At 41.0% G+C, this 26,205-nt stretch overlaps 18 non-coding genes and 13 pseudogenes across 18 annotated transcripts; all 31 read right to left on the bottom strand.

Moving 5' to 3' along the window:
- Positions 1 to 100: 100 nt before the first annotated feature.
- LOC114870117 (5S ribosomal RNA) lies at positions 101 to 219 on the bottom strand (annotated as a pseudogene).
- A 534-nt stretch (positions 220 to 753) lies between these two features.
- Positions 754 to 872, bottom strand: LOC114870114 (5S ribosomal RNA; annotated as a pseudogene).
- A 536-nt stretch (positions 873 to 1,408) lies between these two features.
- LOC114870127 (5S ribosomal RNA) lies at positions 1,409 to 1,527 on the bottom strand (annotated as a pseudogene).
- A 535-nt stretch (positions 1,528 to 2,062) lies between these two features.
- Positions 2,063 to 2,182, bottom strand: LOC114870116 (5S ribosomal RNA; annotated as a pseudogene).
- Positions 2,183 to 2,716: 534 nt separating this feature from the next.
- LOC114870135 (5S ribosomal RNA) lies at positions 2,717 to 2,835 on the bottom strand (annotated as a pseudogene).
- A 535-nt stretch (positions 2,836 to 3,370) lies between these two features.
- Positions 3,371 to 3,489, bottom strand: LOC114870118 (5S ribosomal RNA; annotated as a pseudogene).
- A 498-nt stretch (positions 3,490 to 3,987) lies between these two features.
- LOC114870147 (5S ribosomal RNA) lies at positions 3,988 to 4,106 on the bottom strand. Its single transcript, XR_003788280.1, has one exon. It is a non-coding gene; the product is annotated as a 5S ribosomal RNA (ribosomal RNA).
- A 535-nt stretch (positions 4,107 to 4,641) lies between these two features.
- On the bottom strand, positions 4,642 to 4,760 carry LOC114870174 (5S ribosomal RNA). The gene has a single exon (XR_003788307.1). It is a non-coding gene; the product is annotated as a 5S ribosomal RNA (ribosomal RNA).
- Positions 4,761 to 5,295: 535 nt separating this feature from the next.
- On the bottom strand, positions 5,296 to 5,414 carry LOC114870179 (5S ribosomal RNA). The gene has a single exon (XR_003788311.1). It is a non-coding gene; the product is annotated as a 5S ribosomal RNA (ribosomal RNA).
- A 536-nt stretch (positions 5,415 to 5,950) lies between these two features.
- Positions 5,951 to 6,069, bottom strand: LOC114870184 (5S ribosomal RNA; annotated as a pseudogene).
- A 534-nt stretch (positions 6,070 to 6,603) lies between these two features.
- On the bottom strand, positions 6,604 to 6,722 carry LOC114870187 (5S ribosomal RNA). The gene has a single exon (XR_003788314.1). It is a non-coding gene; the product is annotated as a 5S ribosomal RNA (ribosomal RNA).
- A 536-nt stretch (positions 6,723 to 7,258) lies between these two features.
- On the bottom strand, positions 7,259 to 7,377 carry LOC114870168 (5S ribosomal RNA). The gene has a single exon (XR_003788301.1). It is a non-coding gene; the product is annotated as a 5S ribosomal RNA (ribosomal RNA).
- Positions 7,378 to 7,912: 535 nt separating this feature from the next.
- On the bottom strand, positions 7,913 to 8,031 carry LOC114870191 (5S ribosomal RNA; annotated as a pseudogene).
- A 535-nt stretch (positions 8,032 to 8,566) lies between these two features.
- LOC114870190 (5S ribosomal RNA) lies at positions 8,567 to 8,685 on the bottom strand (annotated as a pseudogene).
- Positions 8,686 to 9,219: 534 nt separating this feature from the next.
- LOC114870113 (5S ribosomal RNA) lies at positions 9,220 to 9,338 on the bottom strand (annotated as a pseudogene).
- Positions 9,339 to 9,874: 536 nt separating this feature from the next.
- LOC114870105 (5S ribosomal RNA) lies at positions 9,875 to 9,993 on the bottom strand (annotated as a pseudogene).
- A 535-nt stretch (positions 9,994 to 10,528) lies between these two features.
- On the bottom strand, positions 10,529 to 10,647 carry LOC114870189 (5S ribosomal RNA; annotated as a pseudogene).
- A 535-nt stretch (positions 10,648 to 11,182) lies between these two features.
- Positions 11,183 to 11,301, bottom strand: LOC114870175 (5S ribosomal RNA). The gene has a single exon (XR_003788308.1). It is a non-coding gene; the product is annotated as a 5S ribosomal RNA (ribosomal RNA).
- Positions 11,302 to 11,836: 535 nt separating this feature from the next.
- LOC114870164 (5S ribosomal RNA) lies at positions 11,837 to 11,955 on the bottom strand. Its single transcript, XR_003788297.1, has one exon. It is a non-coding gene; the product is annotated as a 5S ribosomal RNA (ribosomal RNA).
- A 535-nt stretch (positions 11,956 to 12,490) lies between these two features.
- On the bottom strand, positions 12,491 to 12,609 carry LOC114870158 (5S ribosomal RNA). Its single transcript, XR_003788291.1, has one exon. It is a non-coding gene; the product is annotated as a 5S ribosomal RNA (ribosomal RNA).
- A 535-nt stretch (positions 12,610 to 13,144) lies between these two features.
- Positions 13,145 to 13,263, bottom strand: LOC114870157 (5S ribosomal RNA). Its single transcript, XR_003788290.1, has one exon. It is a non-coding gene; the product is annotated as a 5S ribosomal RNA (ribosomal RNA).
- Positions 13,264 to 13,798: 535 nt separating this feature from the next.
- On the bottom strand, positions 13,799 to 13,917 carry LOC114870166 (5S ribosomal RNA). Its single transcript, XR_003788299.1, has one exon. It is a non-coding gene; the product is annotated as a 5S ribosomal RNA (ribosomal RNA).
- A 496-nt stretch (positions 13,918 to 14,413) lies between these two features.
- LOC114870165 (5S ribosomal RNA) lies at positions 14,414 to 14,532 on the bottom strand. The gene has a single exon (XR_003788298.1). It is a non-coding gene; the product is annotated as a 5S ribosomal RNA (ribosomal RNA).
- A 534-nt stretch (positions 14,533 to 15,066) lies between these two features.
- LOC114870151 (5S ribosomal RNA) lies at positions 15,067 to 15,185 on the bottom strand. Its single transcript, XR_003788284.1, has one exon. It is a non-coding gene; the product is annotated as a 5S ribosomal RNA (ribosomal RNA).
- Positions 15,186 to 15,720: 535 nt separating this feature from the next.
- Positions 15,721 to 15,839, bottom strand: LOC114870172 (5S ribosomal RNA). Its single transcript, XR_003788305.1, has one exon. It is a non-coding gene; the product is annotated as a 5S ribosomal RNA (ribosomal RNA).
- A 6,958-nt stretch (positions 15,840 to 22,797) lies between these two features.
- LOC114870178 (5S ribosomal RNA) lies at positions 22,798 to 22,916 on the bottom strand. Its single transcript, XR_003788310.1, has one exon. It is a non-coding gene; the product is annotated as a 5S ribosomal RNA (ribosomal RNA).
- A 536-nt stretch (positions 22,917 to 23,452) lies between these two features.
- On the bottom strand, positions 23,453 to 23,571 carry LOC114870133 (5S ribosomal RNA; annotated as a pseudogene).
- Positions 23,572 to 24,106: 535 nt separating this feature from the next.
- On the bottom strand, positions 24,107 to 24,225 carry LOC114870156 (5S ribosomal RNA). The gene has a single exon (XR_003788289.1). It is a non-coding gene; the product is annotated as a 5S ribosomal RNA (ribosomal RNA).
- Positions 24,226 to 24,759: 534 nt separating this feature from the next.
- Positions 24,760 to 24,878, bottom strand: LOC114870155 (5S ribosomal RNA). Its single transcript, XR_003788288.1, has one exon. It is a non-coding gene; the product is annotated as a 5S ribosomal RNA (ribosomal RNA).
- A 535-nt stretch (positions 24,879 to 25,413) lies between these two features.
- On the bottom strand, positions 25,414 to 25,532 carry LOC114870150 (5S ribosomal RNA). The gene has a single exon (XR_003788283.1). It is a non-coding gene; the product is annotated as a 5S ribosomal RNA (ribosomal RNA).
- A 538-nt stretch (positions 25,533 to 26,070) lies between these two features.
- LOC114870170 (5S ribosomal RNA) lies at positions 26,071 to 26,189 on the bottom strand. The gene has a single exon (XR_003788303.1). It is a non-coding gene; the product is annotated as a 5S ribosomal RNA (ribosomal RNA).
- Positions 26,190 to 26,205: the final 16 nt, after the last annotated feature.

Below are 26,205 nucleotides of genomic sequence, written 5' to 3'. Positions count from 1 at the left end.
GGATGCAATAAGAAAGAAAACACTTTTCCCAACCCACGGTGCAGTATAATGTGCACCTGAGAAAACAGCGCCCCCTGCTATGGGTGAGGAGAAATGTAAAAGCTTACAGCACCTGGTATTCCCAGGCGGTCTCCCATCCAAGTACTAACCAGGATCGAGCCTGCTTAGCTTCCGAGATCAGACAAGATCGGGCGTGCTCAGGGTGGTATGGCCTTAAGCGAGAGCTGAGAGTGACAGGAGCTCTTTTAAGCTTGGCAAGCCACGCCGTTGCATCCACTTGCCTGAATGTGGCGTTTATAAAGGACTTAGAACATTTTGGGACGTACACAGAAGGTGGCCATTTTGGCCTTAAACACAATATCCCCTTTTTTGTAATTTGCTCCCCCTTTAAACAAAACAAATAGAGAGAAGCCAAAATCATTACTAATAGTCTGTCACCGACCATAGGCATGAACTGTGAACAAAGCAAAAGCAGCACTGTGACTGAAAATAGAAAATTCTTGCAGGTAATAGCGTCTGTTGTCTAAGAACCATGCAGTTGTGAGTTAACAAATAATTGAACAATCTAGGTGAAATGTCAAATACATAAATTAAAAGTATTAAAAAACACAAGATATTATTGCAGAAGATACCTCATAAATCATACAATAATTGCATACAATAAAAAAAGAAAACACTTTTCCCATAACACGGTGCAGTATTATGTGGACCTGAGAAAACAGCGCCCCCTGCTATGGTGAGGAGATATGTAAAAGCTTAGAGCACCTGGTATTGCCAGGCGGTCTCCCATCCAAGTACTAAGCAGGCCCGACCCTGCTTAGCCTCCGAGATCAGACGAGATCGGGCGTGCTCAGGGTGGTATTGCCGTAAGCAAGAGCAGAGAGTGACAGGAGCCCTTTTAAGCTTGGCAAGCCACGCCGTTGCATCCACTTGCCTGAATGTGGCGTTCATAAAGGACTTAGAACATTTTGGGACGTACACAGAAGGTGGCCATTTTCGCCTTAAACACAATATCCCCTTTTTTGTATTTCGCTCTCCTTTTAAACCAAACAAATAGAGAGAAGCCAAAATCATTACTAATAGTCTGTCACCGACCATAGGCATGAACTGTGAACAAAGCAAAAGCAGCACTGTGACTGAAAACAGAATATTTTTGCAGGTAATACATCTGTTGTCTAAGAACGATGCAATTATTGAGTTAACAAATAATTGAACAATCAGGGTGAAATGTCAAATGCATAAAATACAAGTAATAAAAAACACAAGATATTAATTGCAGAAGATACCTCATAAATCGTCCAATAACTGCATAGAATAAGAAAGAAAACACTTTTCCCATAACACGGTGCAGTATAATGTAGACCTGAGCAAACAGCGCCCCCTGCTAGGGTTGAGGAGAAATGAAAAAAGCTTACAGGACATGGTATTCCTAGGCAGTCTCCCATCCAAGTACTAACCAGGCCCGACCCTGCTTAGCTTCCGAGATCAGCCGAGATCGAGCTTGTTCAGAGTGGTATGGCCGTAAGCGAAAGCAGAGAGTGACAGGATCTCGTTTAAGCTTGGCAAGCCACGCCGTTGCATCCACTTGCCTGAATGTGGCGTTTATAAAGGACTTAGAACATTTTGGGACGTACACAGAAGGTGGCCATTTTGGCCTTAAACACAATATCCCCTTTGTTGTAATTTGCTCCCCCTTTAAACAAAACAACTAGAGAGAAGCCAAAATCATTACTTGTATTGTGTCACCGACCATAGGCATGAACTGTTAACAAAGCAAAAGCAACACTGTGACTGAAAACAGAAAATTCTTGCAGGTAATAGCGTCTATTGTCTAAGAACGATGCAATTATTGAGTTAACAAATAATTGAACAATCTAGGTGAAATGTCAAATACATAAAACAGAAGTAATAAAAACAATAGTTATTAATTGCAGAGGATAGGTCATAAATCATATAATAACTGCATAGAATAAGAAAGAAAACACTTTTCCCATAACACTGTGCAATATAATGTGGACCTGAGCAAACAGCCCGCTCTGCTAGGGTTGAGGAGAAATGTAAAAGCTTACAGCACCTGGTATTCACAGGCAGTCTCCCATCCAAGTACTAACCAGGGCCCGACCCTGCTTAGCTTCCGAGATCAGACCAGATCGAGCGTGCTCAGGGTGGTATGGCCGTAAATGAGAGTAAAGAGTGACAGGAGCTCTTTTAAGCTTGGCAAGCCACGCCGTTTCATCCACTTGCCTGAATGTGCCGTTTATAAAGAACTTAGAGCATTTTGAGACGTACACAGAAGCTGGCCATTTTGGCCTTAAACACAATATCCCCTTTTTTGTATTTCGCTCTCCCTTTAAACAAATCAAATAGATAGAAGCCAAAGTCATTACTTGTAATGTGTCACCGACCATAGGCATGAACTGTGAACAAAGCAAAAGCAGCATTGTGACTGAAAACAGAAAATTCTTGCAGGTAATAGCGTCTGTTGTCTAAGAGCGATGCAGTCATTGAGTTAACAAATAATTGAACAATCTAGGTTAAATGTCAAATACATAAAATAAAAGTAATAAAAAACACAAGATATTATTGCAGAAGATACCTCATAAATCATACAATAACTGCATACAATAAGAAAGAAAACACTTTTCCCAACCCACGGTGCAGTATTATGTGGACCTGAGAAAACAGCGCCCCCTGCTATGGTGAGGAGATATGTAAAAGCTTAGAGCACCTGGTATTGCCAGGCGGTCTACCATCCAAGTACTAAGCAGGCCCGACCCTGCTTAGCTTCCGAGATCAGACCAGATCGAGCGTGCTCAGGGTGGTATGGCCGTAAATGAGAGTAAAGAGTGACAGGAGCTCTTTTAAGCTTGGCAAGCCACACCGTTGCATCCACTTGCCTGAATGTGGCGTTTATAAAGGACTTAAAACATTTTGGGACGTACACAGAAGGTGGCCATTTTGGCCTTAAACACAATATCCCCTTTTTTGTAATTTGCTCTCCCTTTAAACAAAACAACTAGAGAGAAGCCAAAATCATTACTTGTATTGTGTCACTGACCATAGGCATGAACTGTTAACAAAGCAAAAGCAGCACTGTGACTGAAAACAGAAAATTCTTGCAGGTAATAGCATCTGTTGTCTAGGAACGATGCAATTATTGAGTTAACAAATAATTGAACAATCTAGGTGAAATGTCAAATACATAAAACAGAAGTAATAATAACAATCGTTATTAATTGCAGAGGATAGGTCATAAATCGTCCAATAACTGCATAGAATAAGAAAGAAAACACTTTTCCCATAACATGGTGCAGTATAATGTGGACCTGAGCAAACAGCCCGCTCTGCTAGGGTATAGGAGAAATGTAAACGCTTACAGCACCTGATATTCCCAGGCGGTCTCACATCCAAGTACTAACCAGGCCCGACGCTGGTTAGCTTCCGAGATCAGACGAGATTGGGCGTGCTCAGGGTGGTATGGCCATAAGCGAGAGTAGAGAGTGCATCCACTTGCCTGAATGTGGCGTTTATAAAGGACTTAGAACATTTTGGGAAGCACACAGAAGGTGGCCATTTTGGCTTTAAACACAATATCCCCTTTTTTGTAATTTGCTCTCCCTTTAAACAAAAAAACTAGAGAGAAGCCAAAATCATTACTTGTAATGTGTCACCGACCATAGGCATGAACTGTGAACAAAGCAAAAGCAGCACTGTAACTGAAAACAGAATATTTTTGCAGGTAATAGCGTCTATTGTCTAAGAACGATGCAATTATTGAGTTAACAAATAATTGAACAATCTAGGTGAAATGTCAAATACATAAAACAGAAGTAATAAAAACAATAGTTATTAATTGCAGAGGATAGGTCATAAATCATATAATAACTGCATAGAATAAGAAAGAAAACACTTTTCCCAACCCACGGTGCAGTATAATGTGGACCTGAGAAAACAGCGCCCCCTGCTATGGGTGAGGAGAAATGTAAAAGCTTACAGCACCTGGAATTCCCAGGCGGTCTCCCATCCAAGTACTAACCAGGACCGACCCTGCTTAGCTTCCGAGATCAGACGAGATCGGGCGTGCTCAGGGTGGTATGGCCATAAGCGAGAGCTGAGAGTGACAGGAGCTCTTTTAAGCTTGGCAAGCCACGCCGTTGCATCCACTTGCCTGAAAGTGGCGTTTATAAAGGACTTAGAACATTTTGGGACGTACACAGAAGGTGGCCATTTTGGCCTTAAACACAATATCCCCTTTTTTGTAATTTGCTCTCCCTTTAAACAAAAAAACTAGAGAGAAGCCAAAATCATTACTTGTAATGTGTCACCGACCATAGGCATGAACTGTGAACAAAGCAAAAGCAGCACTGTAACTGAAAACAGAATATTTTTGCAGGTAATACATCTGTTGTCTAAGAACGATGCAATTATTGAGCGAACAAATAATTGAACAATCTAGGTGAAATGTCAAATACATAAAATAAAAGTAATAAAAAACACAAGATATTATTGCAGAAGATACCTCATAAATCATACAATAACTGCATAAAATAAGAAAGAAAACACTTTTCCCATAACACGGTGCAGTATAATGTGGACCTGAGCAAACAGCGCCCCCTGCTAGGGTTAAGGAGGAATGAAAAAGGCTTACAGCACCTGGTATTCCTAGGCAGTCTCCCATCCAAGTACTAACCAGGCCCGACCCTGCTTAGCTTCCGAGATCAGCCGAGATCGGGCTTGTTCAGAGTGGTATAGCCGTAAGCGAGAGCAGAGAGTGACAGGATCTCTTTTAAGCTTGGCAAGCCACGCCGTTGCATCCACTTGCCTGAATGTGGCGTTTATAAAGGACTTAGAACATTTTGGGACGTACACAGAAGGTGGCCATTTTGGCCTTAAACACAATATCCCCTTTGTTGTAATTTGCTCCCCCTTTAAACAAAACAACTAGAGAGAAGCCAAAATCATTACTTGTATTGTGTCACCGACCATAGGCATGAACTGTTAACAAAGCAAAAGCAACACTGTGACTGAAAACAGAAAATTCTTGCAGGTAATAGCGTCTATTGTCTAAGAACGATGCAATTATTGAGTTAACAAATAATTGAACAATCTAGGTGAAATGTCAAATACATAAAACAGAAGTAATAAAAACAATAGTTATTAATTGCAGAGGATAGGTCATAAATCATATAATAACTGCATAGAATAAGAAAGAAAACACTTTTCCCATAACACTGTGCAATATAATGTGGACCTGAGCAAACAGCCCGCTCTGCTAGGGTTGAGGAGAAATGTAAAAGCTTACAGCACCTGGTATTCACAGGCAGTCTCCCATCCAAGTACTAACCAGGCCCGACCCTGCTTAGCTTCCGAGATCAGACCAGATCGAGCGTGCTCAGGGTGGTATGGCCGTAAATGAGAGTAAAGAGTGACAGGAGCTCTTTTAAGCTTGGCAAGCCACGCCGTTTCATCCACTTGCCTGAATGTGCCGTTTATAAAGAACTTAGAGCATTTTGAGACGTACACAGAAGCTGGCCATTTTGGCCTTAAACACAATATCCCCTTTTTTGTATTTCGCTCTCCCTTTAAACAAATCAAATAGATAGAAGCCAAAGTCATTACTTGTAATGTGTCACCGACCATAGGCATGAACTGTGAACAAAGCAAAAGCAGCATTGTGACTGAAAACAGAAAATTCTTGCAGGTAATAGCGTCTGTTGTCTAAGAGCGATGCAGTCATTGAGTTAACAAATAATTGAACAATCTAGGTTAAATGTCAAATACATAAAATAAAAGTAATAAAAAACACAAGATATTATTGCAGAAGATACCTCATAAATCATACAATAACTGCATACAATAAGAAAGAAAACACTTTTCCCATAACACGGTGCAGTATAATGTGGACCTGAGTAAACAGCGCCCCCTGCTAGGGTTAAGGAGGAATGAAAAAGGCTTACAGCACTAGGTATTCCTAGGCAGTCTCCCATCCAAGTACTAACCAGGCCCGACCCTGCTTAGCTTCCGAGATCAGCCGAGATCGGGCTTGTTCAGAGTGGTATGGCCGTAAGCGAGAGCAGAGAGTGACAGGAGCTCTTTTAAGCTTGGCAAGCCACGCCGTTGCATCCACTTGCCTGAATGTGGCATTTATAAAGGACTTAGAACATTTTGGGACGTACACAGAAGGTGGCCATTTTGGCCTTAAACACAATATCCCCTTTTTTGTAATTTGCTCCCCCTTTAAACAAAACAACTAGAGAGAAGCCAAAATCATTACTTGTATTGTGTCACCGACCATAGGCATGAACTGTGAACAAAGCAAAAGCAGCACTGTAACTGAAAACAGAATATTTTTGCAGGTAATACATCTGTTGTCTAAGAACGATGCAATTATTGAGCGAACAAATAATTGAACAATCTAGGTGAAATGTCAAATACATAAAATAAAAGTAATAAAAAACACAAGATATTATTGCAGAAGATACCTCATAAATCATACAATAACTGCCAACAATAAGAAAGAAAACACTTTTCCCATAACACAGTGCAGTATAATGTGGACCTAAGCAAACAGCCCGCTCTGCTAGGGTTGAGGAGAAATGTAAAAGCTTACAGCACCTGGTATTCCCAGGCGGTCTCCCATCCAAGTACTAACCAGGACCGACCCTGCTTAGCTTCCGAGATCAGACGAGATCGGGCGTGCTCAGGGTGGTATGGCCATAAGCGAGAGCTGAGAGTGACAGGAGCTCTTTTAAGCTTGGCAAGCCACACCGTTGCATCCACTTGCCTGAATGTGGCGTTTATAAAGGACTTAGAACATTGTGGGACGTACACAGAAGGTGGCCATTTTGGCCTTAAACACAATAGCCCCTTTTTTCTATTTTGCTCTCCCTTTAAACAAATCAAATAGAGAGAAGCCAAAATCATTACTTATAATCTGTCACCGACCTTAGGCATGAACTGTGAACAAAGCAAAAGCAGCACTGTGACTGAAAACAGAAAATCCTTGCAGGTAATAGCGTCTGTTGTCTAAGAACGATGCAGTCATTGAGCTAACAAATAATTGAACAATCTAGGTGAAATGTCAAATACATAAAATAAAAGTAATAAAAAATACAAGATATTATTGCAGAAGATACCTCATAAATCATACAATAACTGGATACAATAAGAAAGAAAACACTTTTCCCAACCCACGGTGCAGTATAATGTGGACCTGAGCAAACAGCGCCCCCTGCTAGGGTTAAGGAGGAATGAAAAAGGCTTACAGCACCTGGTATTCCTAGGCAGTCTCCCATCCAAGTACTAACCAGGCCCGACCCTGCTTAGCTTCCGAGATCAGCCGAGATCGGGCTTGTTCAGAGTGGTATGGCCGTAAGCGAGAGCAGAGAGTGACAGGATCTCTTTTAAGCTTGGCAAGCCACGCCGTTGCATCCACTTGCCTGAATGTGGCGTTTATAAAGGACTTAGAACATTGTGGGACGTACACAGAAGGTGGCCATTTTGCCCTTAAACACAATAGCCCCTTTTTTCTATTTTGCTCTCCCTTTAAACAAATCAAATAGAGAGAAGCCAAAATCATTACTTATAATCTGTCACCGACCTTAGGCATGAACTGTGAACAAAGCAAAAGCAGCACTGTGACTGAAAACAGAAAATTCTTGCCGGTAATAGCGTCTGTTGTCTAAGAACGATGCAGTCATTGAGCTAACAAATAATTGAACAATCTAGGTGAAATGTCAAATACATAAAATAAAAGTAATAAAAAATACAAGATATTATTGCAGAAGATACCTCATAAATCATACAATAACTGGATGCAATAAGAAAGAAAACACTTTTCCCAACCCACGGTGCAGTATAATGTGCACCTGAGAAAACAGCGCCCCCTGCTATGGGTGAGGAGAAATGTAAAAGCTTACAGCACCTGGTATTCCCAGGCGGTCTCCCATCCAAGTACTAACCAGGATCGAGCCTGCTTAGCTTCCGAGATCAGACAAGATCGGGCGTGCTCAGGGTGGTATGGCCATAAGCAAGAGCTGAGAGTGACAGGAGCTCTTTTAGGCTTGGCAAGCCACGCCGTTGCATCCACTTGCCTGAATGTGGCGTTTATAAAGGACTTAGAACATTTTGGGACGTACACAGAAGGTGGCCATTTTGGCCTTAAACACAATATCCCCTTTTTTGTAATTTGCTCTCCCTTTAAACAAAACAACTAGAGAGAAGCCAAAATCATTACTTGTATTGTGTCACCGACCATAGGCATGAACTGTGAACAAAGCAAAAGCAGCACTGTGACTGAAAACAGAAAATTCTTGCCGGTAATAGCGTCTGTTGTCTAAGAACGATGCAGTCATTGAGCTAACAAATAATTGAACAATCTAGGTGAAATGTCAAATACATAAAATAAAAGTAATAAAAAATACAAGATATTATTGCAGAAGATACCTCATAAATCATACAATAACTGGATGCAATAAGAAAGAAAACACTTTTCCCAACCCACGGTGCAGTATAATGTGCACCTGAGAAAACAGCGCCCCCTGCTATGGGTGAGGAGAAATGTAAAAGCTTACAGCACCTGGTATTCCCAGGCGGTCTCCCATCCAAGTACTAACCAGGATCGAGCCTGCTTAGCTTCCGAGATCAGACAAGATCGGGCGTGCTCAGGGTGGTATGGCCATAAGCAAGAGCTGAGAGTGACAGGAGCTCTTTTAGGCTTGGCAAGCCACGCCGTTGCATCCACTTGCCTGAATGTGGCGTTTATAAAGGACTTAGAACATTTTGGGACGTACACAGAAGGTGGCCATTTTGGCCTTAAACACAATATCCCCTTTTTTGTAATTTGCTCCCCCTTTAAACAAAACAAATAGAGAGAAGCCAAAATCATTACTAATAGTCTGTCACCGACCATAGGCATGAACTGTGAACAAAGCAAAAGCAGCACTGTGACTGAAAACAGAAAATTCTTGCAGGTAATAGCGTCTGTTGTCTAAGAACCATGCAGTTGTGAGTTAACAAATAATTGAACAATCTAGGTGAAATGTCAAATACATAAATTAAAAGTATTAAAAAACACAAGATATTATTGCAGAAGATACCTCATAAATCATACAATAATTGCATACAATAAAAAAAGAAAACACTTTTCCCATAACACGGTGCAGTATTATGTGGACCTGAGAAAACAGCGCCCCCTGCTATGGTGAGGAGATATGTAAAAGCTTAGAGCACCTGGTATTGCCAGGCGGTCTCCCATCCAAGTACTAAGCAGGCCCGACCCTGCTTAGCCTCCGAGATCAGACGAGATCGGGCGTGCTCAGGGTGGTATTGCCGTAAGCAAGAGCAAAGAGTGACAGGAGCCCTTTTAAGCTTGGCAAGCCACGCCGTTGCATCCACTTGCCTGAATGTGGCGTTCATAAAGGACTTAGAACATTTTGGGACGTACACAGAAGGTGGCCATTTTCGCCTTAAACACAATATCCCCTTTTTTGTATTTCGCTCTCCTTTTAAACCAAACAAATAGAGAGAAGCCAAAATCATTACTAATAGTCTGTCACCGACCATAGGCATGAACTGTGAACAAAGCAAAAGCAGCACTGTGACTGAAAACAGAATATTTTTGCAGGTAATACATCTGTTGTCTAAGAACGATGCAATTATTGAGTTAACAAATAATTGAACAATCAGGGTGAAATGTCAAATGCATAAAATACAAGTAATAAAAAACACAAGATATTAATTGCAGAAGATACCTCATAAATCGTCCAATAACTGCATAGAATAAGAAAGAAAACACTTTTCCCATAACACGGTGCAGTATAATGTAGACCTGAGCAAACAGCGCCCCCTGCTAGGGTTGAGGAGAAATGAAAAAAGCTTACAGGACATGGTATTCCTAGGCAGTCTCCCATTCAAGTACTAACCAGGCCCGACCCTGCTTAGCTTCCGAGATCAGACGAGATCGGGCGTGCTCAGGGTGGTATGGCCATAAGCGAGAGCTGAGAGTGACAGGAGCTCTTTTAAGCTTGGCAAGCCACACCGTTGCATCCACTTGCCTGAATGTGGCGTTTATAAAGGACTTAAAACATTTTGGGACGTACACAGAAGGTGGCCATTTTGGCCTTAAACACAATATCCCCTTTTTTGTAATTTGCTCTCCCTTTAAACAAAACAACTAGAGAGAAGCCAAAATCATTACTTGTATTGTGTCACCGACCATAGGCATGAACTGTTAACAAAGCAAAAGCAGCACTGTGACTGAAAACAGAAAATTCTTGCAGGTAATAGCATCTGTTGTCTAGGAACGATGCAATTATTGAGTTAACAAATAATTGAACAATCTAGGTGAAATGTCAAATACATAAAACAGAAGTAATAAAAACAATAGTTATTAATTGCAGAGGATAGGTCATAAATCGTCCAATAACTGCATAGAATAAGAAAGAAAACACTTTTCCCATAACATGGTGCAGTATAATGTGGACCTGAGCAAACAGCCCGCTCTGCTAGGGTATAGGAGAAATGTAAACGCTTACAGCACCTGATATTCACAGGCAGTCTCCCATCCAAGTACTAACCAGGCCCGACCCTGCTTAGCTTCCGAGATCAGACCAGATCGAGCGTTCTCAGGGTGGTATGGCCGTAAATGAGAGTAAAGATTGACAGGAGCTCTTTTAAGCTTGGCAAGCCACGCCGTTTCATCCACTTGCCTGAATGTGCCGTTTATAAAGAACTTAGAGCATTTTGAGACGTACACAGAAGCTGGCCATTTTGGCCTTAAACACAATATCCCCTTTTTTGTATTTCGCTCTCCCTTTAAACAAATCAAATAGATAGAAGCCAAAGTCATTACTTGTAATGTGTCACCGACCATAGGCATGAACTGTGAACAAAGCAAAAGCAGCATTGTGACTGAAAACAGAAAATTCTTGCAGGTAATAGCGTCTGTTGTCTAAGAGCGATGCAGTCATTGAGTTAACAAATAATTGAACAATCTAGGTTAAATGTCAAATACATAAAATAAAAGTAATAAAAAACACAAGATATTATTGCAGAAGATACCTCATAAATCATACAATAACTGCCAACAATAAGAAAGAAAACACTTTTCCCATAACACAGTGCAGTATAATGTGGACCTAAGCAAACAGCCCGCTCTGCTAGGGTTGAGGAGAAATGTAAAAGCTTACAGCACCTGGTATTCCCAGGCGGTCTCCCATCCAAGTACTAACCAGGACCGACCCTGCTTAGCTTCCGAGATCAGACGAGATCGGGCGTGCTCAGGGTGGTATGGCCATAAGCGAGAGCTGAGAGTGACAGGAGCTCTTTTAAGCTTGGCAAGCCACACCGTTGCATCCACTTGCCTGAATGTGGCGTTTATAAAGGACTTAGAACATTGTGGGACGTACACAGAAGGTGGCCATTTTGGCCTTAAACACAATAGCCCCTTTTTTCTATTTTGCTCTCCCTTTAAACAAATCAAATAGAGAGAAGCCAAAATCATTACTTATAATCTGTCACCGACCTTAGGCATGAACTGTGAACAAAGCAAAAGCAGCACTGTGACTGAAAACAGAAAATCCTTGCAGGTAATAGCGTCTGTTGTCTAAGAACGATGCAGTCATTGAGCTAACAAATAATTGAACAATCTAGGTGAAATGTCAAATACATAAAATAAAAGTAATAAAAAATACAAGATATTATTGCAGAAGATACCTCATAAATCATACAATAACTGGATACAATAAGAAAGAAAACACTTTTCCCAACCCACGGTGCAGTATAATGTGGACCTGAGAAAACAGCGCCCCCTGCTATGGGTGAGGAGAAATGTAAAAGCTTACAGCACCTGGTATTCCCAGGCGGTCTCCCATCCAAGTACTAACCAGGACCGACCCTGCTTAGCTTCCGAGATCAGACGAGATCGGGCGTGCTCAGGGTGGTATGGCCATAAGCGAGAGCTGAGAGTGACAGGAGCTCTTTTAAGCTTGGCAAGCCACACCGTTGCATCCACTTGCCTGAATGTGGCGTTTATAAAGGACTTAGAACATTGTGGGACGTACACAGAAGGTGGCCATTTTGGCCTTAAACACAATAGCCCCTTTTTTCTATTTTGCTCTCCCTTTAAACAAAAAAACTAGAGAGAAGCCAAAATCATTACTTGTAATGTGTCACCGACCATAGGCATGAACTGTGAACAAAGCAAAAGCAGCACTGTAACTGAAAACAGAATATTTTTGCAGGTAATACATCTGTTGTCTAAGAACGATGCAATTATTGAGCGAACAAATAATTGAACAATCTAGGTGAAATGTCAAATACATAAAATAAAAGTAATAAAAAACACAAGATATTTTTGCAGAAGATACCTCATAAATCATACAATAACTGCATAAAATAAGAAAGAAAACACTTTTTCCATAACACGGTGCAGTATAATGTGGACCTGAGCAAACAGCGCCTCCTGCTAGGGTTAAGGAGGAATGAAAAAGGCTTACAGCACCTGGTATTCCTAGGCAGTCTCCCATCCAAGTACTAACCAGGCCCGACCCTGCTTAGCTTCCGAGATCAGCCGAGATCGGGCGTGCTCAGGGTGGTATGGCCGTAAGCAAGAGCAGAGAGTGACAGGAGCTCTTTTAAGCTTGGCAAGCCACGTCGTTGCATCCACTTGCCTGAATGTGGCGTTTATAAAGAACTTAGAACATTTTGGGACGTACACAGAAGGTGGCCATTTTGGCCTTAAACACAATATCCCTTTTTTTGTATTTCGCTCTCCCTTTAAACAAATCAAATAGAGAGAAGCCAAAATCATTACTTGTAATGTGTCACCGACCATACGCATGAACTGTGAAAAAAGCAAAAGCAGCACTGTGACTGAAAACAGAAAATTCTTGCAGGTAATAGCGTCTGTTGTCTAAGAACGATGCAGTCTTTGAGTTAACAAATAATTGAACAATCTAGGTGAAATGTCAAATACATAAAACAGAAGTAATAAAAACAATAGTTAATAATTGCAGAGGATAGGTCATAAATCATATAATAACTGTATAGAATAAGAAAGAAAAAACTTTTCCCATAACACGGTGCAGTATAATGTGGACCTGAGCAAACAGCCCGCTCTGCTAGGGTTGAGGAGAAATGTAAAAGCTTACAGCACCTGGTATTCCCAGGCGGTCTCCCATCCAAGTACTAACCAGGACCGACCCTGCTTAGCTTCCGAGATCAGACGTAATCGGGCGTGCTCAGGGTGGTATGGCCATAAGCGAGAGCTGAGAGTGACAGGAGCTCTTTTAAGCTTGGCAAGCCACGCCGTTGCATCCACTTGCCTGAATGTGGCGTTTATAAAGGACTCAAAACATTTTGGGACGTACACAGAAGGTGGCCATTTTGGCCCTAAACACAATATCCCCTTTTTTGTAATTTGCTCTCCCTTTAAACAAAACAACTAGAGAGAAGCCAAAATCATTACTTGTATTGTGTCACCGACCATAGGCATGAACTGTTAACAAAGCAAAAGCAGCACTGTGACTGAAAACAGAAAATTCTTGCAGGTAATAGCATCTGTTGTCTAGGAACGATGCAATTATTGAGTTAACAAAAAATTGAACAATCTAGGTGAAATGTCAAATACATAAAACAGAAGTAATAAAAACAATAGTTAATAATTGCAGAGGATAGGTCATAAATCATATAATAACTGTATAGAATAAGAAAGAAAAAACTTTTCCCATAACACGGTGCAGTATAATGTGGACCTGAGCAAACAGCCCGCTCTGCTAGGGTATAGAAGAAATGTAAACGCTTACAGCACCTGATATTCCCAGGCGGTCTCCCATCCAAGTACTAACCAGGCCCGACGCTGGTTAGCTTCCGAGATCAGACGAGATCGGGCGTGCTCAGGGTGGTATGGCCATAAGCGAGAGTAGAGAGTGCATCCACTTGCCTGAATGTGGCGTTTATAAAGGACTTAGAACATTTTGGGAAGCACACAGAAGGTGGCCATTTTGGCTTTAAACACAATATCCCCTTTTTTGTAATTTGCTCTCCCTTTAAACAAAAAATCTAGAGAGAAGCCAAAATCATTACTAATAGTCTGTCACCGACCATAGGCATGAACTGTGAACAAAGCAAAAGCAGCACTGTAACTGAAAACAGAATATTTTTGCAGGTAATACATCTGTTGTCTAAGAACGATGCAATTATTGAGCGAACAAATAATTGAACAATCTAGGTGAAATGTCAAATACATAAAATAAAAGTAATAAAAAACACAAGATATTATTGCAGAAGATACCTCATAAATCATACAATAACTGCATACAATAAAAAAGAAAACACTTTTCCCATAACACGGTGCAGTATTATGTGGACCTGAGAAAACAGCGCCCCCTGCTATGGTGAGGAGAAATGTAAAAGCTTACAGCACCTGGTATTGCCAGGCGGTCTCCCATCCAAGTACTAACCAGGCCCAACCCTGCTTAGCTTCCGAGATCAGACGAGATCGGGCATGCTCAGGGTGGTAAGGCCATAAGCGAGAGCTGAGAGTGACAGGAGCTCTTTTAAGCTTGGCAAGCCACGCCGTTGCATCCACTTGCCTGAATGTGGCGTTTATAAAGGACTTAGAACATTTTGGGACGTACACAGAAGGTGGCCATTTTGGCCTTAAACACAATATCCCCTTTTTTGTATTTCGCTCTCCTTTTAAACCAAACAAATAGAGAGAAGCCAAAATCATTACTAATAGTCTGTCACCGACCATAGGCATGAACTGCGAACAAAGCAAAAGCAGCACTGTGACTGAAAACAGAAAATTCTTGCAGGTAATAGCGTCTGTTGTCTAAGAACGATGCAGTTGTGAGTTAACAAATAATTGAACAATCTAGGTGAAATGTCAAATACATAAAACAAAAGTATTAAAAAACACAAGATATTATTGCAGAAGATACCTCATAAATCATACAATAACTGCATACAATAAAAAAGAAAACACTTTTCCCATAACACGGTGCAGTATAATGTGGACCTGAGAAAACAGCGCCCCCTGCTATGGGTGAGGAGAAATGTAAAAGCTTACAGCACCTGGTATTCCCAGGCGGTGTCCCATCCAAGTACTAACCAGGCCCGACCCTGCTTAGCCTCCGAGATCAGACGAGATCGGGCTTGTTCAGGGTGGTATGGCCGTAAGCGAGAGCAGAGAGTGACAGGAGCTCTTTTAAGCTTGGCAAGCCATGCCGTTGCATCCACTTGCCTGAATGTGGCGTTCATAAAGGACTTAGAACATTGTGGGACGTACACAGAAGGTGGCCATTTTGGCCTCAAACACAATAGCCCCTTTTTTCTATTTCGCTCTCCCTTTAAACAAATCAAATAGAGAGAAGCCAAAATCATTACTTATAATCTGTCACCGACCTTAGGCATGAACTGTGAACAAAGCAAAAGCAGCACTGTGACTGAAAACAGAAAATTCTTGCAGGTAATAGCGTCTGTTGTCTAAGAACGATGCAGTCATTGAGCTAACAAATAATTGAACAATCTAGGTGAAATGTCAAATACATAAAATAAAAGTAATAAAAAGCACAAGATATTATTGCAGAAGATACCTCATAAATCATACAATAACTGGATACAATAAGAAAGAAAACACTTTTCCCAACCCACGGTGCAGTATAATGTTGACCTGAGAAAACAGCACCCCCTGCTATGGGTGAGGAGAAATGTAAAAGCTTACAGCACCTGGTATTCCCAGGCGGTCTCCCATCCAAGTACTAACCAGGCCCGACACTGCTTAGCCTCCGAGATCAGACGAGATCGGGCTTGTTCAGGGTGGTACGGCCGCAAGCGAGAGCAGAGAGTGACAGGAGCTCTTTTAAGCTTGGCAAGCCACGTCGTTGCATCCACTTGCCTGAATGTGGCGTTTATAAAGGACTTAGAACATTGTGGGACGTACACAGAAGGTGGCCATTTTGGCCTTAAACACAATATCCCCTTTTTTGTATTTCGCTCTCCCTTTAAACAAATCAAATAGAGAGAAGCCAAAATCATTACTTGTAATGTGTCACCGACCATAGGCATGAACTGTGAACAAAGCAAAAGCAGCACTGTGACTGAAAACAGAATGTTTTTGCAGGTAATACATCTGGGGCCCGTTTCAAGAAGGTGGTTTTGTTGAAACTCTGAGTTTGTTAACCCCGGAATGAGGAAAACTCTGAGTTTTCGGTTTCAGAAAGCGAGGTTACTTAAACCCGTAAAGCGGGGTAAGTTTAAGCCCGTTTCAAGAAGCGAGGTAATCGAAACTCAGAGTCAGTTACTATGGCAACTTACTCTGTGAACCAAACCTGGTCGGCAGGTCTTATTCGGGAAACCCAGAGTTTCCTTCAGTCTCCGCCCCTTTTTAAAGTGAACAGTGTTTAAATACCTCGTTTAATCTTTCAATTCATTCATAGATTTCACCTGTTTCCTTCGCGCAGAGACCAAAATGTCCGTTTCTATAGGATCCTGTAGATGAGGACGCTGTATTAATTCACACGGCATTGAATTTACGCCGCAAGAGGATTTTAACGCCACAAGTTAATTTTCTGTCATATCGCAGTGCATATTTATTTGAGCGGTACCGTTTTTATCGAGACTCCATACATACAAACTTATTCACCCATACGTCAAACACATCACCCATCGTGGCCGTGCTTTTACATCCGAACAGATTCTTTGTGTTGCGTTACGTTTTTTTTTTTTGCAAACGGTAGTTTTCTTTATAACATTGGAGATGCTGAGCACGTTAGTGAAGTCATTGTATGTAGAAAAGTTCTACATACAAAAGTTCTACATACAATGTTACAGAAGTAACTGACATTACATTGTTTACATCACCAAGATCATATGTGATGCTGCACATATCATAAACGTGAATTCATGAATATATCGTGAGTCAACCCTAAATAACAGCTTGCACTGGGGTAAGTACATGTATGTCCTATAGACTTATTTCAATGCATGCACTCACACTCACAGGAACACTTCTATGCAGCACTAAAGTAATGTGAACTTTCTTCTAGGAGAGATTGACAGCTTTCTGCTGGAGATAGGGGTCACCCATGCCAGCCCACACTACTGACCCCTCACCCAGAACCTGAAGCAGGCCCCCAGCAGTGCTTTAATGTGGCCCTGCAGAATAAGAGCCCAGGGGGAAATGACCATAGGCCTGTTGAAAGCACGTCTTCAGTGCCTACGTCACCTCAGGGTAACACCTGAGAGGCCTGTGACATTATTGGGACATGTGTTGTTCTCCACATTATTGCATTTATTAGAGAGGAGCAACACCCTGCCCTACAAATACAAGACCCTGAGGAAGACTCCTTCCATTACAGTAATCTGCAGAGTGGATGGACAGTCAGATGTGATTTGCTTTAATGTCTTAATCAACCATCACCACCAATAAAAGAAACTGAATAGATGTAAATCATAATTTATTTGTTTTTTTTTCCATTTCCTACAAATACAAAGGCAATTGTTAGATTTTATGATTCTTCTTCCAATAATTCATACAATTCACCTTTAACTATACACTCATCTCCAGCTTGTGTTTGGGAATTTCAATTTCTAGATCTGTCTTCTCAATCTTGTGGTACAAGTATAACATTTCCTTGAGATTTAGTTTATACAACTCAATAACCGGTAACTTAAAATACAGAAGATTTAGAGTTACATGACATAGTTCATCATTACTCTTACAGAATTGAACTCAATTTTTCCGGACATTTACTGAACATCACTGAACTGTGTGCATCTGTGCAGCAGAATGTGACTGACCTCCTGCTGCTGTTCTTTCACACTCTGGGGCAGAGGGGAGATAATAATGTATACTTGTATACTTGGAGATCAAGTTACATCATTTAGGCTACGCAACACAAAAATCAGAAATCATGTGCTGTGTATAAACTGTATTAATATTACACTTAATAATACTGCTTATCATAATTTGAGCTTTATTTAGTATGATGCTCACAACATTCTGGGTTTCTGTTGTGACAGGAGGACTCATATATTACCATCAGAATCTGTTAAGACCAACAAAGAACCCAACCCAGACTCTAAGAAATTAATATATCAAAAGTAGGCTATGTAAAAAATCAAATATATAGGTAGGCCTCTTACATTTTACAAATGCACTTGTATCCTGGGGAGTGACGGGTTCTGATGAACTCCCTCCAGGAATTCCTTTAGCCCCTGCTTTCCAGTGTTCAGGGTGAGGCCCTTCTCCTCTGCATGCGTCAGAGGTGGAGGTGCAGGTCCTCCACCAGTTGTTCTAGCCTCTGCCTTCTTTCTGTTGGCTGAGTAGAAGTCAAATGATTTAACTGTGTGAAAACATTACAGCCATGTTGAAAATGCTGCTGCACTGCTATACTCTGCATGCTATTTAGTTATTTAATATGTCAAATATTGTAAAGTCAGGTAGTCTACACCCATGATATGATGGTGCCTTATAGCTGTTTCAATTATGTTTTTATATTTCATTTTTAGCCACGTTCTTTTATGCCTGCAGGATTGTGCCTACATGAAAACTGAAATTAATTTCTTAAATTATTACGTGTTTTGGGTAACTTTTAAAAACCTAATTAGATTAATGTAATAATTGCTCTCCATAAAACGTATTGGATTATTGAATTATCATTACTTTACAAATCCCACATCAACCACAACAGGAATTTTAAAAATGCATAGACATAACACTGCACTTTTAATTCATACAAACGTCGGTATTTCATGCAATTACTGAAGTAACGCCTTAGATGAGTGAAAAAGTCCTTACTTTACGAGTGAAAAATGACAACAATACTAAAATTATTTAGTATTTAGTTACGCTGAACACTGCATGATTAAAATGTAAACTTACGCATTGACTCGAGCAGCTATTTTCTTCCAAGCTAATTCTTTCTCTTTTGCCGCTGCAGCCGTGTTGCTTTTTCTACGGAATATAGACTCGTAGTCGCTATATGCTTGACGTATCATATCCATTTCTGGACGTCTTTTGTTGTCCTGTTGCCATGGTGACTCGTAATATCTTCACTCAATTGATCAGGGCTTTGTATCGTCCCGTGCACGCGCTTAACTCTGAGTCAGACAACTCAGAGTTGCTTAAACCAACTCTTTTCAGCTGTTCTGGAACCGAAAACTCCAGGTTTGCAAACTCAGAGTAAATCAACTCAGAGTTTCGTTTTAACACAGAGTTTGGTAAACCTCCTTCTTGAAACGGGCCCCTGTTGTCTAAGAACGATGCAATTATTGAGTTAACAAATAATTGAACAATCTAGGTGAAATGTCAAATACATAAAATACAAGTAATAAAAAACACAAGATATTAACTGCAGAAGATACCTCATAAATCGTCCAATACAGTCGTAGCACTTCAATGTGTCAGCCTTTACGGCAATCTGTTTGCATTTTCAGCGCGGTATCACCGGGTTTTCAGCGCGTTGGAGCTGTGTTGCGTCTATTTGGCCTATAGGTGGCGATCAACCCCCACACTGGCCTTTATGAGGCTGTCTTATACTTATGTTATATAGGCCCATGTAGAGCTACGTCACAACGCCTCCATGGTGTAATGGTTTGTTTACTGTTAACAGCCTTGACGTGTCCATTTTTTACCCCGGGTTCGAATCCCGGTGGAAGCAGAAGTTGTAATTACTGAACATTTTTATATTTTGGCATACACGAAAATAACAAATGATTAATAGGGCTGGCTGCCTGTATTATTTAGCAGAGCTACAGCCATGTTACCAAGAGGTTCACCAGCCGCATTCGGCTGTGAGTCATAGACGGACGTTGTTCTGCCCGCTTTCATGTAGACACGGAACTCTTCACTGTTTTTTTTAAACGTAGATTTTGTTGATTTCGTTATTCATTTACAACAACATGCAAATGCTAAAAATTTTCTGAAAAGATGACTGTACACCCATCAAGTTTGGGTGAACAGAAAACGCTTGAAAGCGTTTCCGTTTTATTTTCCGTTTATTTCGTTATTCCTCCTTTCACCTGTACCACATAAAGTCATTGCAGAGCTTCAGCCATGTTCCTACAAAGTTAACCAGCTGTTTATCAAAAAAAATCCCATACGGTTTGCACTGTCATGTCACCAAAAATTACGAAAAAACGATAGTACAGTTTTATTAAATGTGCATTAAAAATATAAACAGAAAACGCTTGAAAGCGTTTCCTTTTTATATTCCGTTTATTTCGTTATTTTCCCTTTCACCTGTACCACATAAAGTCATTGCAGAGCTTCAGCCATGTTCCTACAAAGTTAACCAGCTGTTTATCAAAAAAAATCCCATACGGTTTGCACTGTCATGTCACCAAAAATTACGAAAAAACGATAGTACAGTTTTATTAAATGTGCATTAAAAATATAAACAGAAAACGCTTGAAAGCGTTTCCTTTTTATATTCCGTTTATTTCGTTATTTTCCCTTTCACCTGTACCACATAAAGTCATTGCAGAGCTAGAGCCATGTTCCCAAGAGGTTCACCAGCCGCTTTCAGCGTGACGCACGCATGGACGTTGTTCTGCCCGCTTTCATGTAGACACAAAACTCATCAAAGTAAAAGAGAGCTCAGTGCAGCATTTGCAATTACAACAGGCTGAAAGAGGAGGCTGTGGCAGAGGAACACAGGTCTTTGTCCTGTATGTTGATGCGCCCAGCCCCCACAGTCAGCGCTTACCTTTGCTACGGGGCTAATAGCCCCGCCCACTTTTATTATCAGACAGATATGAAAGTGAGACTAACAAAATAAACGGAATGTAAAGTAAAATGCTTTCAAGAGTTTTGTCTACATCAAAGCAGACAAATCACATGTGAACGTTTTATTTTTTTTTGTAAATAAAAATAATGTTTGCCCTTTTTAAACCTGGGGAATAAAAATGATTCTGTTTCTGAAAGCGGCTTATCAACTTCGTAGGAACACATTTCATATGGTACAGGTGAAAGGGATACTAACAACCCAACGCAGCCGAGGCTGTAGTAGCAGAGAAACAATTTATTTATTTTTATTATATGATATTCTCTACAACTTAGCAGTGGTAGTCTGCCAGACCTGTGTTAAATACCATAAGAAGAGCGTTTAAAAAAGTCAAGTGAAAGGTTTTGGCGTCTCACAGCTGTAGGTGCAGCTGATCACGCGCCCGATCTCCCATGGAGCTTTTTCTTTGTCTCGGAGCTAAAGTATTTTACACCTATTGACCGAGTGGAGACAATATGTTAATGTCTCTTTGCCAATACGTAGTAGGGGGTGGGGTTTGAAGTTTGCTTTTGGAACTGAATCAGCATCAGACGCCGTCACTCGCGCGGAGCGAGTTCCAAATCCACTGTGTTGCCTGTGTAATAAAACATTGTTTTTCTGCAGATATTGTGGTAAATGTCATTACGGTAAAGTATAATACTGCAGCTTCCGTTTAAATCTTTTTTTCCACAAAACGAGAAAACGGGAAACGGCTTTAAATCTAATTAAATTAGCTCGTTTATTTGGTTTTAACACGGTGCTGTGATTAAATTCCGTTTTTCGCTTATATCAAGACAAATAAGGAAGCGGATGTTCTTTGTATTTTATTTTCTGGACAATTTACCTAGAAAACGGCTTGATTTATTCTAGAGGGGGAAATCAAACGTAGAACGTACACAGACCCGACACAGTACTTACACACGAGGACATACTGTATAAAGGCAGCAGCGAGATCAGCATTTGCCAACAAACACTAGCGCGCATTGACAACTTGATCGAAGTCATCTGCCTATGAATAGGTGGCTCTTCAGCACCATCGTTGGAACGTCACATCACTGTCTGCTTCAGACGGTGACGCCACTTCCCCGATTCTCTCGTTGCCTGCATTATATCATACATACATTTCTGGTTAAGCTCTACCTGGACACATCATCTGTCATAAGGGCTTTTCATTCAGAGTCAGAGCAAACTATAGGTCATTAAATTTTAAGAGTTTGGTTAAACTTAAGCGCTGCTATAACGAGAGAACGACTTGGTTTTTCGTTCTCTGCTTTTTTCTCAAAACGAAAAATCAGCTTTAAATCCAACTCCGTGCCTTGTGTCGAAAAAACAACAACACTTGAATTCCGTTTGTCGCTCATATAAAGAGAGGACGAAACGAAACAAATCCAGTTTGTTTTGTATTTTTTCCTCATGATCAACACACCAGAAGACGAGTGCAAATATGCATATGAAATACATTTATAACACAGATTGATGAATAAATATAGATTCCTATTTTATGTTATTATACTTATATTTTTCTATTGGATTGGCTGGAGGAGGGACTGTGTGTGTAAAAACATCAGCAGCTTCGGCAATTGACAACAAACACTAGCGAGCAAAGACGCATAATAATCTATACTATTTATAATAATTAATTTATAAAAAAAATTAAATATTATATAAAATGAACTACTCTACATTTAATGATACAATACCATGCCATCGTTTTTTGTGCTTAATGTGCAGACACAGATAGAAATGAACAGCCTGACCTCACATCTTTGCGCCACCTGGTGGTTAAAACGAGACTAGCACCCTGATTTTTTTCAGCTTGTTGCAGGATTAAAAATCCTTAGTCGGGGACGCACCCGTGGCGCGCTGGCGACGCGCACGTACTGCGGTAAAAAAGGTGGTCGCTTTGAAGTGCTACGACTGTAACTGCAATGAATAAGAAAGAAAACACTTTTCCCATAACACGGTGCAGTATAATGTAGACCTGAGCAAACAGCGCCCCCTGCTAGGGTTGAGGAGAAATGAAAAAAGCTTACAGCACCTGGTATTCCTAGGCAGTCTCCCATCCAAGTACTAACCAGGCCGGACACTGCTTAGCTTCCGAGATCAGACGAGATCGGGCGTGCTCAGGGTGGTATGGCCGTAAGCGAGAGCAGAGAGTGACAGGAGCTCTTTTAAGCTTGGCAAGCCACGCCGTTGCATCCACTTGCCTGAATGTGGCATTTATAAAGGACTTAAAACATTTTCGGACGTACACAGAAGGTGGCCATTTTGGCCTTAAACACAATATCCCCTTTTTTGTATTTCGCTCTCCCTTTAAACAAATCAAATAGAGAGGAGCCAAAATCATTACTTGTAATGTGTCACCGACCATAGGCATGAACTGTGAACAAAGCAAAAGCAGCACTGTGACTGAAAACAGAAAATTCTTGCAGGTAATAGCGTCTGTTGTCTAAGAACGATGCAATTATAGAGTTAACAAATAATTCAACAATCTAGTTGAAATGTCAAATACATAAAATAAAAGTTATAAAAAACACAAGATATTAATTGCAGAAGATACCTCATAAATCGTCCAATAACTACATACAATAAGAAAGAAAACACTTTTCCAATAACACGGTGCAGTATATTGTGGCCCTGAGCAAACAGCCCGCTCTGCTAGGGATGAGGAGAAATGTAAAAGTTTACAGCACGTGGTATTCCCAGGCAGTCTCCCATCCAAGTACTAACCAGGCCCGACCCTGCTTAGCTTCCGAGATCAGACGAGATCTGGCTTGCTCTGGGTGGTATGGCCGTAAGGTAGAGCAGAGAGTGACAGGAGCTCTTTTGCGCTTGGCAAGCCACGCCGTTGCATCCACTTGCCTGAATGTGGCATTTATAAAGGATTTAGAACATTTTGGGACGTACACAGAAGGTGGCCATTTTAGCCTTAAACACAATAACCCCTTTTTTGTATTTCGCTCTCCTTTTAAACCAAACAAATAGAGAGAAGCCAAAATCATTACTTATAGTCTGTCACCGACCATAGGCATGAACTGTGAACAAAGCAAAAGCAGCACTGTGACTGAAAACAGAAAATTCTTGCAGGTAATAGCGTCTGTTGTCTAAGAACGATGCAATTATTGAGTTAACAAATAATTGAACAATCTAGGTGAAATGTCAAATACATAAAACAGAAGTAATAAAAACAATGGGTATTAATTGCAGAGGATAGGTCATAAATCATATAGTAACTGCATAGAATAAGAAAGAAAACACTTTTCCCATAACACGGTGCAGTATAATGTGGACCTGAGCAAACAGCCCGCTCTGCTAGGGTTGAGGGGAAATGTAAAAGCTTGCAGCACCTGGTATTCCCAGGCGGTCTCCCATCCCAGTACTAACCAGGCCCGACCCTGTTTAGCCTCCGAGATCAGACGAGATCGGGCGTGCTCAGGGTGGTATGGCCGTAAGCGAGAGCAGAGAGTGACAGGAGCTCTTTTAAGCTTGGCAAGCCACGCCGTTGCATCCACTTGCCTGAATGTGGCGTTTATAAAGGACTTAGAACATTTGGGACGTATACAGAAGGTGGCCATTTTGGCCTTAAACACAATATCCCCTTTTTTGTATTTCGCTCTCCCTTTAAACAAATCAAATAGAGAGGAGCCAAAATCATTACTTGTAATGTGTCACCGACCATAGGCATGAACTGTGAACAAAGCAAAAGCAGCACTGTGACTGAAAACAGAAAATTCTTGCAGGTAATATCGTCTGTTGTCTAAGAACGATGCAGTCATTGAGCTAACAAATAATTGAACAATCTAGGTGAAATGTCAAATACATAAAATAAAAGTAATAAAAAGCACAAGATATTATTGCAGAAGATACCTCATAAATCGTCCAATAACTGCATAGAATAAGAAAGAAAACACTTTTCCCATAACACGGTGCAGTATAATGTGGACCTGAGCAAACAGCCCGCTCTGCTAGGGGTGAGGAGAAATGTAAAAGCTTACAGCACCTGGTATTCCCAGGCGGTGTCCCATCCAAGTACTAACCAGGCCCGACCCTGCTTAGCTTCCGAGATCAGACGAGATCAGGCGTGCTCATGGTGGTATGGCCGTAAGCAAGAGCAGAGAGTGAACGGAGCTCTTTTAAGCTTGGCAAGCCACGCCGTTGCATCCACTTGCCTGAATGTGGCGTTTATAAAGGACTTAAAACATTTTCGGACGTACACAGAAGGTGGCCATTTTGGCCTTAAACACAATATCCCCTTTTTTGTATTTCGCTCTCCCTTTAAACAAATCAAATAGAGAGAAGCCAAAATCATTACTTATAATCTGTCACCGACCTTAGGCATGAACTGTGAACAAAGCAAAAGCAGCACTGTGGCTCAAAACAGAAAATTCTTGCAGGTAATAGCGTCTGTTGTCTTAGAACGATGCAATTATTGAGTTAACAAATAATTGAACAATCTAGGTGAAATGTCAAAAACATTAAACAGAAGTAATAAAAACAATAGTTATTAATTGCAGAGGATAGGTCATAAATCATATAATAACTGCATAGAATAAGAAAGAAAACACTTTTCCCATAAAACGGTGCAGTATAATGTGGACCTGAGCAAACAGCCCGCTCTGCTAGGGTTGAGGAGAAATGTAAAAGCTTACAGCACCTGGTATTCCCAGGCGGTCTCCCATCCAAGTACTAACCAGGCCCGACCCTGCTTAGCTTCCGAGATCAGACGAGATCAGGCGTGCTCAGGGTGGTATGGCCTTAAGCAAGAGCAGAGAGTGACAGGAGCTCTTTTAAGCTTGGCAAGCCACACCGTTGCATCCACTTGCCTGAATGTGGCCTTTAAAAAGGACTTAGAACATTTTGGGACGTACACAGAAGGTGGCCATTTTGGCCTTAAACACAATATCCCCTTTTTTGTATTTTGCTCTCCTTTTAAACCAAACAAATAGAGAGAAGCCAAAATCATTACTTATAATCTGTCACCGACCTTAGGCATGAACTGTGAACAAAGCAAAAGCAGCACTGTGACTGGAAACTGAAAATTCTTGCAGGTAATAGCGTCTGTTGTCTAAGAACGATGCAGTCATTGAGTTAACAAATAATTGAACAATCTAGGTGAAATGTCAAATACATAAAATAAAAGTAATAAAAAACACAAGATATTATTGCAGAAGATACCTCATAAATCGTCCAATAACTGCATAGAATAGGAAAGAAAACACTTTTCCCATAACACGGTGCAGTATAATGTAGACCTGAGCAAACAGCGCCCCCTGTGCTAGGGTTAAGGAGAAATGAAAAAAGCTTACAGCACCTGGTATTCCTAGGCAGTCTCCCATCCAAGTACTAACCAGGCCCGAACCTGCTTAGCCTCCGAGATCAGACGAGATCGGGCGTGCTCAGGGTGGTATGGCCGTAAGCGAGAGCAGAGAGTGAC

This window comes from Betta splendens, chromosome 14 (genome assembly GCF_900634795.4).
Source record: "Betta splendens chromosome 14, fBetSpl5.4, whole genome shotgun sequence".
Lineage (NCBI taxonomy): Eukaryota > Metazoa > Chordata > Actinopteri > Anabantiformes > Osphronemidae > Betta > Betta splendens.
This window is presented reverse-complemented; position numbering and strand designations above follow the sequence as displayed.